A 6,775-nucleotide genomic window follows, 5' to 3' on the forward strand; every position below is an offset into this window, starting at 1 on the left:
TGAAATTGATTTTTTTGCTATTCCAAGTCACTTTTTATCTGAATCCCTAGTCAAAGGAAGGTTGACTCTATTTATAATTGGTCTATGAAAATAGGAGATTGGGTAAGGAATTCTGTTGACCAAGGAGAAGGTATGAGACACTCTCCGAATTTCGTGGTTCTATTATGATCGCTTTATTGACTATAACTTGGTTTAAATTAATTTTGGTCAAAATGTGATTTATAAGATTTTCATGTTTTTCCTATCCGCTTTTATTGCTTGATTATTAGAATTATTAAAGGATGTTCTGAATAATAAGATATAGTAACCACATTACGCAAACGAATGCGTGATCGAGACGAAATTTATTAATTTTTTTGTCCTAATAATGCTACACAAACGACTCCGCAGTCATGACAAAGTATTATTAGCACGCTATTACTTGAAATTGATAAAGGATTGAAAAAATTAATTTGAAAATTTATTAAATATTAACTATCGCGCTACACAAGCGAATCCGCGATTTGAGCAAAGGATTAATTAAATTAGAAATTAATAAAACTATTGGATATGGTGTGAGATTATTAATTATTTGAATGTCAAAAATCACGCTACGCAAGCAAGTGCGTGAAGTTAAAGCACACCTACTAGTTGCCTCGCGTTTTAAATTAATTATTAAGGTGACTAAGTTGTAAAGTTATTTTAATAAAATAAAATCTGATTTTTATTGAGATTATTTGACTAAAAATAAAAATATATAAAATTGGGCCAACTTGTTATTTTAAAGAGTGGGCAACAATTAATTTAAAAAGGAAATGGGCCAACTATTTGAGTATAAAAACTGCTGGCCCTTTTTGGACATACTTTGGCGCTGAGCCAGCCTTGCTTATTAAAAAAATTGGTCAACTTTATTATTACTGAAAATGGGCCAGCAAGTCAGCTCATTTGGCCCCTTATTTGTAACGATTCGACCGGTCATTTTGATTATTGTAGCCCCGTTTCTCCATTTATTACTTATTCTATGCTCATTTATTGTTATGTGATTTGCCAGGGTAGTTGGTTGGGTTCTAGGGTGTTTCAGAATAAATTAGGACACTTAGTCTCAAGGTAGGAAGCGTAAGTTGAAAGAGTTGACTGAATATTGACTTATGTGTAAATGACTCCAAATTGGCATTTTGATGGTTCCAATAGCCCTGTATGGTGATTTTGGACTTTGGAGTGTGTCCGGATATTGATTTGGAGGTTCGTAGGTGATTTTGGCTTGAATTAGCGAAAGTTGGAAAAGTTAAAGTTTGGAGAATTGAGAAGTTTGACTGAGAGTTGACTTTATGGTTACCACACTCGGATTTTGGTTCTGAAAGTTGAAATAGGTCCGTTGTATCATTTATGACTTGTGTGCAAAATTTGAGGCCAATCGGAGTTGGTTTGATAGGTTTCGACATCGATTGTAGAAGTTGGAAATTTGTTACTTTCAATAGTCATGAATTGGTGTGCGATATATTTTTGATATTGTTTGACGTGATTTAAGGTTCCGACTAAGTTCGTATCGTGTATTAGGACTTGTTGGTATGTTTGGATGGGGGTCCCGGGGGCCTCTGGTGGATTCAGATGGTTAAGGATCAAATTTGGACTTTGGAGCATTTCTTAGATTTGTTGAATTTCTGGTGTGATCGCACCTGCGGTGGGAGTGGCCGCAGGTGCGGCCTTATGAACACATGTGCGAAAGTGAGTGGGGGACACTGGGACCACAGAAGCGTGAAAGTCTCCATAGAAGCGAAGTCGTTTCTGCAATAAAGGGAAGCGCATGAGCGGGCATAGTCGTAGGTGCGACATTTCCTCCGCAGGCGCGCGCGCGCAGATGCAGGCGTGTCTTCGCAGAAGCGGAGGGGCTGGTCTTGAGTAGGATCCGTAGGTGCGCTCCATTTCCGCAGGAGCAGTTTCACAGAAGTGGACCTCCTGGCTGCGAAAGTGGAAATCGCTAAGCAGTTAAGGTATATTCGAGAGTTTGAATTCTTTTTCATATTTTGGACCTAGCGAGCTCGGTTTTTAGCGGTTTTCGAGGAATTTTCAAGAAAATCATCGGGGTAAGTGATTCTGACTCTGATTTGGCTATTATACATGAATCCATCGTTATATTTGTCATTTAATTAGTGATTTGAGTTGGAAAATTTTGGAAAAAATTGTGAAACTTAATAGACCGGATTTTGGGGATTTGAAAGGCGATTTGAGGTCGGATTTGAATAATTTTAGTATGGTTAGATTCATTATTGAATGGGTATTCGAATTTCGTAACTTTTGTTGGATTACGAGACTTGGGCGCGAGGTTGACTTTTGGGTTGACTTTGGTTAAAGATCTTAGCTTTATCATTTGGAGTTAATTCCTATAGCTTTTATTGATAGTATTACATTATTTTTGGCTAGATTCGAGCCTTCTAGAGACCGATGCACGTGAGAAGCACTTGCTAGAGGAGTGATTTGAATTGTTTGAGGTGAGTATCTTATTTAAACTTGGTTGAGGCACTAGTTGCCTGATTTGTTGTAATAGTTACGTGCTATTGGGTGCACACATGCGTGGGGATGAACCCATGTGCAGACACCGAGAATATTTATTCATGTTCGGGTTGTGCTAGAGCTCTTATAAGCCTAGAATTTGACTGTTGGATCTTAAGCTATGATGCTTCGTATATTTGTGACATTGTTGTGAACTATTTGAGCCATTGTTAAGGCCACGTATGGCTTAATCCCCGAATGAGCTAATTAATATTATTCTTTGCTGAAATTGCCGGTTTAAGCTACTATTCTTCACTGAAATTGACGGTTTAAGCTATGATGGTACACTTGCACATGCCTATTTTTTAGCATGTCGTTTATACCAGTCCAGGCGCATGAAATTTGATATTAACTCGTTTCATACATTTATACTTGTTTAATTTCTCATGCATGATATGTTTGTACTCGAGGCCTGTGACCCCGCCAGACGGATTGTATTGTTGTGCATGTGACCATATCGGGCGGATTGTGTTATTGGCATGTGAGTTATCCATGCAGTATGTGAGTTGTATGTGCGGATCCATATATTGACGTTATTGGCGCGTGAATTGTCTGTGCAACACGTGAGTTGTCCGTGCAGATTCTATTATTTGCACGTGAGTTGTCCGTACAGCGTGTGAATACAGATCCATACCCCTAGGGTCACCCTCTCATGCTAATCTCTTAATAGTGCACACGCGGATATCGAAAATACTGATCAGTGGTTTGGAATGGATATGTAAAAGTGAGGGAATCTGGCCAGTGTCTTGTTGGATTTTGCATTTCATCTTTACTTGCAATTTCCTTGATCATTTATCTGATTTAACTGCGTATCACCTCTATATGCCAAGATATTATCTGAGCAGAGTATTTGAGAAATTGTACACATACACACACATGTTTTCTTACTAAACTTCATGATTTGATTTCTATCACGACCAGAAATTCCTACCCTCGGGATCGTGATGACGACTAATATTTTACTTGCTAGGCAAGCCAACGTTAGATGTAGTTATTAATCATTTTTAATAATTCAAGTCAAATGAAAATTAATAAGCTAAATAAACTGAAATAAATTAGATAAATCTGATAAACGACGATAATCCAAATACACATTCCAGAACTGGTGTCACGAATACACGAGCGATTAGAGTACTACAAAAAATAGTCTGAATGAAAGCATAACTGTCTAAATCGAATTAAACGGGTAGGGTAATGTAGAAGGGTACTTAGGGCATTTCATCTTTACTTGCAATTTCCTTGATCATTTATCTGATTTAACTGCGTATCACCTCTATATGCCAAGATATTGTATGAGCAGAGTATTTGAGATATTGTACACCTACACAAACTGATGTTTTCTTACTAAACTTGATGATTTGATTTTCAATTATTATCTACCGGAATTAAAGATGAAACTACACAGGTGATAACTAGTATCATTAATAATTTGTGCTCCTTTTATCTTGCCGTGTTTATTTACGATACTTATTGAGTACATTAGGCCGATTGTAATCAGACTACACTCTGCACTTAATTGTGCAGATCCAGGTGTGGGGACCAGTTATCAGCAATAGATTTGCTTGTTGGACTGATCTGCTAGAGGTGAGGTAGAGTTGCACCCTTGGTGACAGTTTGACTTGTCTTTTGCTTTTATAATACTTTTATTGCTCAGTTTTAGACTTGTATTCCATTGTAGCACCTCATAACTTCGTACTTACCTGTTTCTAGGAGGGGGGAGAGGGATTTACATTGTATTAGCAGTTTTTATTGTATTAAGACCTCAGGTTTTGCTATTTCAATGAATTTCATTATTATGTTGCCTTCGTTATCATGTTTCAGCTTGCCTAGTCGGTATGTTAGGCGCCATCGCGACAGATTGGGATTTTGGGTCATGACAAATTGGTATCAGAGCCCTAGGTTCATAGATATTACGGGTCATGAGCAGGTTTAGTAGAGTCTTGTAGATTGATTCAGATACGTCTATACATATCTTTTAGATGCTACTGAACTATTAGGAAAACTTCACTTTCTTGTATTCTTGTCGTACAAATTTATTGAATCCGGAGTACTAAACTTCTGCTATTCTATTCTCTCATAGATGGTGAGGACACGTGCTACTAGATTGGGCTGACGGCCACCAGTACTATCATCTAGGGCCACGAGAGGCCAGGGCTGCAGTAGAGGCCGAGGTGCAGCTCGTATAGAAGCTAGAGCTGCACCTGTAGACCCACCATTTGCTCGAGCCTAGGAGCAGATCCTAGATGTGGTTGAGCGACCAACTCAGGCAACTGTTGTGCCCATTATGATTCCAGGCCTTTAGGAGGCTCTGGCCTAGATATTGACTGTATGCACCAGCCTTGCTCAGGAGGTTTAAGTTCTGGCTGCGTCATCCACTTCTCAGGCTGGGTGAGGTGCACAGACTCATGCCGCCCATACTTCAGAGTAGGTGGTTCAGGGACTTCAGACACCGGGGGTACTGTCAGCCCAGCCGCTTGTAGTTGCTCAGACCTAGGTGGGTCCTTCTATGACTGACGAGGAGCAGAAGAGGTTAGGGAAGTTTGGGAGGTTCAGACCTCCATCATTTAGTGGGGCTGAGTTAGAGGATGCTCAGGATTTCATAAACTGATGCCAGTTGATTCTTCGCACGAAGGCTATTTTGGAGACTAGTGGAGTCTCATTTACTACTTTTCAGCTGTCGGAGGCAGCCTTCAGATAGTGGGAGTCTTATGAGTCGAGCAAGCCAACCGGTGCTGCACCACTTACGTGGAACGAGTTCTCCGTTCTCTTCTTTATGAATTTTGTTCCACAGACCTATATGGAAGAGTTGCATAGGCAGTTTGAGCAGCTACGCCAGGAGGGTATGTCCGTGACCTAGTATGAGATGAGATTTTCAGAGTTGTCTCGTCACGCGATCTGGTAGGTTCCCACAGAAAGAGAGAGAGAGAGAGAGAGAGGATTAGGAGGTTCTTTGATGGCCTAAACTATGGACTATGCTTTGTCATGACTTGGGAGATTGCATCGGATGCTAGGTTCGACGAGGTGGTTGATATTACCAGGCGGCTAGAGCAGGTTCGTCGTTAGGAGCGTGAGGAGAGGGAGGCTAAGAGGCCTCATGGTTCGGGTGGTTTCAGCGATGTTTCTTCTAAAGGACAGTCCCATCACAGCAAGGGTCATCCTTTTAGGCCAGCTTAGATAGCTCGTCCGGTTCATCGTGGTGCATCATTCAGCCATGGTTCTTATAGTGCTTGTTCGGGTCAGTCATCATTCAGTGCATTACCAGCACAAAGTTCTTACCATGCTTCGTCTTCCCAGGTTTCTACAGGTAGTTCCTCGGGTTATGAGGGGCAGCAACTCCATCAGAGGAGAGGTTGTTTCAAGTGCGGGGAATTGAGTCATCTCAAGAAAGATTGCCCTAGATTGTTGAGTGGGGTTCTACAACAGAGTTCTCGGCCGATGATACCAGCACCATCAACTACACTACCCACTAAGCCAGCTCGGGTGGGGACCATGCAGCTAGAGGTCGCCAAGAGGGGGAGGTCGATCAGGTAGCGGACATGCCTGATGCTATGTTTTACCTGCAAAGCTAGAGGTCGTCGCTTCAGATGCAATGATCACATGTATTGTCTCAGTATGCCATCAGGATGCTTTCACATTATTTGACCTTGGTTCCACTTATTCATATGTGTCATCGTATTTTGCTCATTATCTAGATATGCCCCGTGAGTCCTTAGTTTCACCTGCTCATGTATCTACGCTAGTGGGTGATTCTATTATTATGGACCGTGTGTATCGGTCATGTGTGGTGACTATCAGCGGATTGGTGATTAGAGTGGATCTCTTATTTCTTAGCATGGTTGACTTTGACGTGACTCTAGATATGTATTGGTTGTTCCTATGTCATGCTATTCTAGATTATCACGCTAAGACCGTGACGTTGGCGATGTCGGGGATATCTAGGATCGAGTGGAGAGGTTCTTTAGACTATGTTCCCAGTAGGGTGAATTCATATCTGAAGGTCCGATGGATGGTTGGGAAGGGGTGCTTGTCGTATTTGGCTTTTGTAAGAGATATTGGTGCTGATGCTCCTACTATTGATTCTGTTCCGGTAGTGTGAGACTTTTCGGATGTGTTTTCTGAAGACCTGCCGGATATGCCACTCGATAGGGATATTGATTTTGGTATTGACTTGCTACCGGGCACTCAGCCCATTTCTATTCCTTCATACCGTATGGCACTAGCAGAGTTGAAGGAATTGAAAGAGAAG

This window comes from Nicotiana tabacum, chromosome 18 (assembly GCF_000715075.1).
Source record: "Nicotiana tabacum cultivar K326 chromosome 18, ASM71507v2, whole genome shotgun sequence".
NCBI lineage: Eukaryota > Viridiplantae > Streptophyta > Magnoliopsida > Solanales > Solanaceae > Nicotiana > Nicotiana tabacum.